Genomic DNA, 9,124 nt, shown 5'->3' on the forward strand with positions numbered 1-9,124 from the left:
CTCTCTAGCCTGTACTAGGTACTTTCGGCTTGACGTACATTGAGTTTCATAATTTTTAAATCAGTAGTGAACCATTTAGATGCTTCATGTCGCCTTATATGGGAGGTTTTAATCTGTATAGGGGCGTGGATATCGATAGTATTCAATGGCCAATTAGCAATCTCCCTCTCAAAACTGTCGATGTTATCCTGATTAGTGGGCTGCTCATGATTTTTATGTCCCAAAGAGATTTCATATCAATGCGGTTCCATTTTCTGAAAGTACCTTTTAAATGAGGCAAAGATTTAGGCAGAAACATATCACCCAAAGTAAAACTGATAGTATAATGGCCTGACCATACACAAGGGTTAATAGCAAAGTTCTGGAGGGTGATATTGATAGACAACACTTGATCGAGTGTATGGCCTTTGATGTGCGTGGCAGAGTGGATGTGTTGGATGAGATTTAGGTCAGCAAGGGACTCAGTTAGTTCCCTGGCTGCCTTTCTCCCTTCCTCCTCGTTAGCCCAATAGTTCATGTCACCTAAAATCAGGACTTTGTCATAGTCCACTGTCAGGGATGCGATGCTATTTGCAAAAGCTTTAGGGAAATCTGGCATCGCTATTGTTGGTCTATACAGAAGGACACCTATCAGTGTGCTATTTGGAGAATCGAAATTTGCCTAGCTTACGTAACGGTAAGTTTCAATTCTATTAAGGACACGGAGGCGAGGATTATGCTATATCTTCCTTCGCTTTATTAACATAAAGACTCCACAGCAGCTTAGGAAAAGATATAATAAGAACAAAAAAAATGCTTTAAACATAAAGCATTGACGTAATGTTCAACAAATCAAACAACAACTCCCAAGAGTCTCTTTGTATAACAATAGTCCATAGTCCTTCCACTCTGTCTATCATCACTATAAAACCGGACTTCTCATCTTCTTCCTCCTCTTTCTTCGCGCAGATTACGCTTGAGCCTCATTGGTCCTGTTTAGCACCGTCGTTGCCTGTCGAAAAAGGAACAGCATCAGCGAGGTGGTTCAGGAATGCGACAACAAGGCGAGGAGCATTCAGTGATCAACACAGCACTGACCATGTAAAGGAAAACGCTTTACTTACTGACATACGGGTGGGTAGAGACACCACTGTAGCCTGGGTGGGATAATCCTCGCCTCTGTGTCCTTAATAGAATTGAAACTTACCGTTACGTAAGCTAGGCAAATTTCGATTCTATGTCAGGACCGGAGGCTTCAGATTATGCTAGTTCAAAGCTTACTTACCACCAACTGGGCCAAATCCACCACCGGCTTAAAATAAAACCTCTTAAAGGTGGAATCCGAGGACCAATCCGCCGCTCGCATCAGGTCCTCCAAACGAGCACCCACCGAGAATGCCTTAGAGGCCATGGCCCCCCTGGCGGAGTGTGCTCCAAAGAGAGAAGTATTGATGCTTGCTTCTTGCATGACCCACCGCACCCACCGAGCAATAGTGGGCGAGGAGACAGCTTTGTGTGGCTTCCGCAGGGCAATCAACAACTGACGCTCGCCCGGAGGGCGCAAATGCAAGGTCAGGGCCTCATATGCTTTGAGGCATTGCACGACACACAACTTAGGAGTGTCAAGAAAAGCTGGATATGAAATGGAACGCGACGACGCCTTAGTGCGTCGGCCCACTGTAAAAGTAACCCCATCCGGAGAAAAAATGCGTGCAGAGACATCCAGCGCGCGCACGTCAGAGACGCGTCTACAAGAAACCAAACATAACAACATGGCTAACTTCGCCGACAGCTCTTTAAGAGACAGATAGGAATTGGCCGGCCACGACAGGAACAAATTCAGAACCAAGTTGACGTCCCAAAGGACGGAGTACCTGGGTTCCGGAGGCAGCGCGAGGCGGATAGCTCGCAGAAGCCGGCACACAAAAGGATGTTCCCCTACTGGATGGCCATCGATGTTGTCGTGGCCATCCGAAATCGCCGATCGAATAGCATTGATCGTCCTATACGCCAGGCCCTTGTCGGCCAAATGCGCCAGGAAATTCAGCACGGGAACGAGGCCTGCGACCAAGGGATCCAAACCCCTTCGTAAACACCAACGCATCCACTTAAGCCAAGCGGATCTGTACCGCTTCGTCGTACTATCGGCCCATGCTTTGGAGAGCAAGTGTTCAGCCGACCCCAAAAGGCCCGGGAGCGACCAGCGTCTCCTGAGAGCCTCCATGCCACGAGGCGGAGAGAGTTCTGCATGACGAGGGGATGAGGTTCCTGATCCGGACTTGTCAGGAGCAGAGGAAACAGGGGGAGTAGGATTGGAAAATCCCAAGAAAGTTCCAGAAGAACCGGAAACCACACTTGAGACCTCCAGAGTGGTGTAACCAACACCAGCTCCGCACCCTGGCGGCGTATCTGAGCCGCCGTTCGCATGATCATGGAGAACGGGGGAAACGCAAACGGCTGTTCCCGACTCCAATCCTGTAAGAACGCGTCCGTGGCCTCAGCCAGAGGGTCCGGCCTCCAGCTGAAGAAACACGGCAGTTGGTGGTCGAGACGGGACACAAAGAGGTCCACCGAGAAGGGACCCCGGAGGGAGTGTAGCCACCGGAAGACCTCCGGATCCAGTTTCCACTGGCTGGCGTCCCTGAGATGTCGGGAGTGCCAATCCGCTACCTGATTGCACTGGCCTGGCAGATACTCCGCCGTCACCGCAATGTGACGAGCCAGGCAATAATCCCAGAAGTCCTTCGCCAAGTCCGCCAAGGCGCGGGAACGAGGACCTCCCTGATGGTTCACATACCGAACCGCCGAAATATTGTCCATCCGTAACAGGACACAAGCCTTGACCGAATCCTTGGTCCAACAACGAACTGCGAAGGAGCCCGCCAGGAGCTCCAAACAATTGATATGCAATTGTTGTTCTTCTGAAGACCAGGCGCCGCCGGTGGAAAAATCCCCGCACCGGGCGCCCCAGCCCGACCTGCTGGCGTCGGACTCTATGATCAGGTCCGGAGCCGAACCGAAGATCGCCCGACCATTCCATGCCTCCATGTGAGACAGCCACCATGACATCTCCTCCTTCACTTCGTCCGTGAGGGGAACCCACTGATCGTAACTCATCCCACGGCGCAGATGTTGCGCCTTCAGGCGTTGGAGAGCCCTGTAGTGCAACGGACCTGGGAAAATCGCCTGGATGGAGGACGAGAGAAGACCCACCACCTTGGCGATATGTCGCAGGGACGTACGGTCCTTCGCGATCGTCTGCCGAAGCAGGTGCCGTATCTTCGCGACCTTCCGACCCGGCAGGCTCAAGACCGCCTGTACCGAGTCCACCACGAAACCTAAAAAAGTGATCTGTTGAGTGGGAACCAAAACCGACTTGGAGCCGTTGATCACAAACCCCAGTCTCTGGAGTAGGCCGACAGCTTGACGCAGCTGGCCCGCCAGCACCTCTGGGCACTGCCCCATGAGGAGGATGTCGTCCAAGTATACTAACATACGGACCCCTTGACTTCTGAGAAACTCCACTACCGGGTGGAGGACCTTCGTGAAGCACCACGGGGCCGAAGAAAGACCGAACGGCAGAGCTGTGAATTCGAAAACCCTGTCGTCCCATAGGAATTGTAGGAAACGACGATGAGGGGGGTGGATGGGGACGACCAAGTAGGCGTCCTTGAGATCCAGTCTCACCATCCAGTCCCGAGGGAGGAGCACGTCTCGAAGGAGGTGGATACCCTCCATCTTGAAGTGACGGTAGACCAACCACCCATTGAACTCTTTGAGATTGATCACGGGTCTTTTGCCCCCATCCGTCTTGTCCACTAAAAAGACGTTGCTGAGGAACCCATGTGGGTGGCGCGATGATAGACGGATGGCTCCCTTGCGCAGCAAGTCCGAGATCTCCCCGTCTATCAACCGCGCGTCGGACTCTGAAAAAACCATCGGGCGCGGGGGCCTCGCCTGAGTGGGCTGGTCGTAAAAGTCTATATGGAAACCTCGTACATTTTGCAAAACCCAAGCGTCGGCAGTGAGCAATTCCCACTCCCCGTAAAAGCTTGCCAGCCGCCCCCCAATAGGAACCTGATCCAGACAAAGTACACTTACCGGGGGCATTTCCCTGTCCGGAGTTCTTCTTGAACCCCCTGCCACCGAAGCGTTGTCCCCTGGTGGGGTAGAAGTTGGTATAGTTGGCAGAGGTCTGGTATTGGCCTCTTCCGGAGCCTTGTCCTTTGTTGCTGGTCTGCTGACCACGGCCGATCGCGCGGCCCCTACCGCGACCGGCCCCTCCGGAGAAACGCTGGTGGAACACCCTCTTGATGCTGGACTGGGCCTTATCCAGCGACGTGAACGTATTCACGAACTTGCCCAGCTCCCTGATGAAGGGTTCGCCAAAGAGGCCTCCCTGGGCCACAGCACCCGCCTCCGACGAGGCCAGGTCCCCCAACTTTGGGTCCAGCTTGATGAGGAGCGAACGCCGCCTCTCCGTAGACAGGGCACAGTTGGCGTTGCCCAAGAACACAATCACCCTCCGGGCCCAATTCGAGAGCACCTCCGGGGAAATGGCGGTGCCATTCGCTCTAGCCTCCTCCGCCATGTCGAGGATCTTCGTGGCGGGCCCGACCGCATCTAATAATTTGTCCTGGCAGGCCCGCCAGGACCGGTCAATCCCTTTCCTGGGGTCCTTCATAAACTTCGCCAGGAAGGTGGCCATCTTGGTGTCCAATTCTGGGGTCATGGCCACTTTCCCTTCCAAAGTTGGCCGAGGGCACTCCCCACGTAGGCAACCCCTTGCCTCCTTCTCCAGGGGCTTGCGCAGCCTGCCCGCGACAAATTTTGCCACCGTCTCCCCCGGTGTCCAGGCCGCGGAGCGGGGGTGGACTATCTCGTCCGGGTCCAGCATGCCCGACTCATCTCGGGGCATCTCCTTGGCAGAGGGCGTCGGAAGCCAAGACCGGGTCGATTCCCCGTCGTCGTCCGTGTCCGGAGAGTCGTAGATTGGGGAGGCGGGGGCCGTAGACACGTCCCCCGAAGCACTAGGGTCCACCAAGGGTGTAGGGGGCACCGCCGTTGCCTTAGCCAGGAAGGCGTCTCGAAGACGCTCAAAAGCGCCCCTGTCCACACCTTGGGCCTCCGATGACGGCCCCTCCTTACAAGGCCTCTTCGGGGCGGGTGGCAACCCGCCGGACGTCCCCGGGAGCTCGGGGGACGGAGGCACATGCGCCGCTGCCAGCTTCGCGCACTCTTCCACGATGCGGGCGGAAAGGCGGTCTTCCATGGGGCCTACCACCTCTGTCACGCAGCGGTAGATGGAATTGTCCACCGCCTGGTAGAACTTGTCGTCCTGCAGATAGGGGCAGGGTTCTTCCTCGTATTCCCCTTCCATCTCGGAACCAAGGGTAAATGCGGGGCACCCAAGAGGGCGGCAACCGAGAAAGATCTCGAATGTGGGCAGGCCAGGCGGCTGCGATCACGTTTTTGGCCAACTGACGTGGCAGGTGGGCTGCACCAACCCCCAAGCGCGCAGACCCTCCTCGCCGGGACCGGGTCTCCGCACCCCTCAAGCGCGCTAGGCCACACTTTGGATAAAGAGGTGCACAAGGGACACCCGAAGGTGATTCACGCGGTCAGAGCCGCTATACAGACCCCAACGGGGCGTCAAGAGTAGAAAATTACAGACCCGGGGCACCAGGTGTCAGAGGGGTACGCGAGGGCTGGCTCCTGCGCAAGCAGACTCCACGGCGCGGCTCCTGGCACTGCGGAGGCGCGCCGAAGGGTCGGCGAGACGACAGGCCGCCCCCTGGCGGTCTTTGTACACACCGCACACAAGTGGGAAATAAAGTCGCGTAGGAACGAAGAACGTTCCCGCAACCGGGGACTCTGTAAGGGAATAAACCACGCAATGAGTCCCCCAACGATCGTACACAATACAATCCGCAACATTGAAAAGGGAAAAAATAGGAAAAGCACTTATCTGGCTGCGGGAGCAGCGAAGAAAGAGGAGGAAGAAGATGAGAAGTCCGGTTTTATAGTGATGATAGACAGAGTGGAAGGACTATGGACTATTGTTATACAAAGAGACTCTTGGGAGTTGTTGTTTGATTTGTTGAACATTACGTCAATGCTTTATGTTTAAAGCATTTTTTTTGTTCTTATTATATCTTTTCCTAAGCTGCTGTGGAGTCTTTATGTTAATAAAGCGAAGGAAGATATAGCATAATCTGAAGCCTCCGGTCCTGACATAGAATCCAGTTTGACTATAAGATTGTCAACTAAAGTTATTTCTAAAGCAGAAATGGCAATAAAAGGAAGTCCTTTTTTGATAGCAGCAGCCAGCCCGCCCCCTCTTTTTCCTGAAGGTCTATTAGCTTGTAAGAGAAAATTGTTTTCTGGAAGTGTGGCTAAGAATTCAGGGGTGGAATCCTCTGATAGCCAGGTTTCAGCCAAGAACAACATGTCTGGCGAGTCAGTGGTCAAGAGATTTAAAAGTTCTAGTTGGTGCTTGACTGCAGAGTGAATGTTGAGATACATTATCTTTAGTCCCTTCACATGAGGGGGTCTCCCCCATGGGTTGGCAGGACGGTATGGCTAAAAACCTAACAGCCCTCCTTTTGTTTACAGAAATTAAGTGCTTGACCTGGGTGAAAGAACTCTTCCAGCTTAAGTTGAAGTTGAGGGTCATGCAATTGCCTTTCTGGCGGGTGCCATAGTTTTGAGGTCTGAAAGTGAGTAGGATAATTTTGGCACATACAGCCTGATTCATCAAAGGGCCGTTTTGCGAGTCAGTAATAGCGATTCATAAGGAATCGCTATTACTGACTTGCAAAACGGTATTCATGTAGGAATCGCAAAATGAAATGCGATTCCTACATATTCCTTATTTGCGATTAGCTAATTGCTAACCTCAAATAAGGAATAACCCCCCATTCATTCCTATGGGCCAAAAGGCCCATAGGAATGAACGGGGAGTATTCCTGATTTGCGATTAGCAATTAGCTAATCGCAAATAAGATAGCGATTTAAAGGGTGCCAGGGGTGTCCAAAGGACACCCTGTAGCACCCCCTAAATGCAAATTTAAACAGGTGTTGCGCACACACATGTCCAAAGGACATGTGTGTGTGCAACATGCAACGTAGAAAAATGCTACTAAAAGCATTTTTCTAAGTTTTCGCTATTTACCACGAGGTTTGACCTCGCAGTACATAGCGGCCGAAATTTGCGATTTCGTAATTTTAAAATGTTTCAAGAATAGCATTTAAGGAATCTCTAATAGAGATTCCTTAAATGCTATTCCTCGCAAATTTGCGAGTTTCTAAATAGCAATTTTTGCATTTGGTATGATGAATCCCAAATGCAAAAATTGCACTCGCAAAGGGCCAGATTCTCAGAATCTGGCCCTTTGCGAGCGCATATATGAATGATGAATCAGGCTGATAGTGGCATGCCCCTTGCCCCGTCCAGGCGCGGACGGGCACAGCCGGACTTGCCTTAGACGCGCCTTCGGCGCACCAGTGACGCGTCCGCGCTGCGGGCATGAATTTAAAGACTGCAGCGGCGTAATGAGCTCCGCCCCCCTCCCAGCTGATAGGTTAAGGTGCTATTGCCCAATGACTATGTGGGGTATTACTCGGTTCCTGAACAACAAGTATCAGGTGGAATTTGAACAGCTCAACAAATTCAGATTCAAGATAACAATCATTAAAAAAGCGGTGCAACTAAAATGCTTCTCATAGTACAAGTTACAGGTCACAGTGTGCAGAAATATATTTACAAAAGGACTGCTGGTGCGATATCTCTGATCAAAAACCTTCTTAAGTGGGTGGCACAATAAGTACTGCAGGCCACTTGTAACATTTAATTTACAGGCCCAGGGTACATGTAGTACCACTTTACTAGAAACTTATAAGTAAAGTAAAAATGCCAGTTGGGAATAAGCCAATGTCATCATGTTTTAAGGAGTAAGCACAAGCACTTTAGCACTGGCTGCCAGTTGAAAAGTGCTCAGAGTCGTAAGGCCATCAAAAACAAGATCAGTAAAAATGGAGGCGGTAGGCAAAAAGATTGGTGGAAGACCACCCTAAGGCTGACACGTCTAACACTTGTGATCTCCTGAGGCACACTCACATGTGTACATCCTCTGCAGTTCTCAAAGGTCAAGCAGCCTGAGGCATATTTTGAAAAAACTGCTGGTAAATCCTCAGCTCTGTCAAGGTGTGTTGTGAGCTCTCCTGCAGTTTTGGACACAGGAATGGGAGACATTGTATTGATATTACACCACAGCGGGCCACTGCTCTTGTATGTGCCGCCACAGTATGGCATGTCGCATAGGGCGGCCTATATATTTAAGGATATTTCATGGTCTTTGATTACTATCCCATCCACTGCAGACCTGGTTTGCACTTCAGGGGGATATGCACCTTTCAGTCTCTTTATGTTTGTTTGTTGAGAAGCTGCATTGTTTTGAAAATGTCATACATTAATAATGTTTTGCTCGTCTCATTACAGACTTTTTATTTTCACAGCCATGGAGCCTGGTAATTATACAACAGCTGCAGCTGATTGGCCAGAACCGCCTGTCAATCAACTAAGTACCTTTCTTGGCACTAGGATGAATGAAACATCCACAAACAGGGAGCACGTGCTCACATGCTTCCTGAAATTACAACTACAATGTATTTGTCCTATTCATCGTAGCTTTTAGGTACCACTAATGTGCCTCCTCATTAGCCTCACAATGAGACTTATTTTGGAAAAAATAAAAATATATTTCTGAAAACTAGAACTGTGTTTTTTTTTCCGTTCGAGCAAGTGCATAGGGAGCACTGCAGAGAGGAGAGGCCAGGGCCGGACTGGCCATAGCAGGCACCGGGCGTTTCCCAGGTGGGCCGCCAGGGTGGGGGCCGTTTTTGGGCCCCTGGGGGACCGTTTTTGTGACCGGAGGCCGGTCCCCTGTCACAAAGTCGGCTGAAACCAGCCCTAGCAAACAGCTCCGCTGCACCCCGCCCTCCCCGAGGGCCTGCCGAGCAGTTTGCCAGGGCCGGTTTCGGTTCCCAGGGCCCGATTCACAGAATTAACTTAAGACTCAATCCTAAACTTACTACGATTTTGGTATTCACAGAATGCACTTACTCATTTCGGTATTCACAGAAT

The 9,124-nt window shown here is 51.4% G+C and overlaps 1 protein-coding gene across 2 annotated transcripts in view; it reads left to right on the forward strand.

Moving 5' to 3' along the window:
• The window catches only part of GC (GC vitamin D binding protein), a 263,059-nt gene extending 254,303 nt beyond the window's left edge, over positions 1-8,756 (forward strand). Inside the window, exon 13 of one of the 2 annotated variants that reach the window (XM_086961757.1) lies at positions 8,480-8,756. The gene's annotated coding sequence lies outside the window, so the exon portion shown is untranslated. The remainder of the gene's footprint in view (positions 1-8,479) is intronic. The other variant, XM_086961756.1, reaches the window with a different exon arrangement.
• The last annotated feature ends 368 nt before the right edge of the window (positions 8,757-9,124 follow it).

Source organism: Lissotriton vulgaris, chromosome 3_1 (assembly GCF_964263255.1).
Source record: "Lissotriton vulgaris chromosome 3_1, aLisVul1.2, whole genome shotgun sequence".
Lineage (NCBI taxonomy): Eukaryota > Metazoa > Chordata > Amphibia > Caudata > Salamandridae > Lissotriton > Lissotriton vulgaris.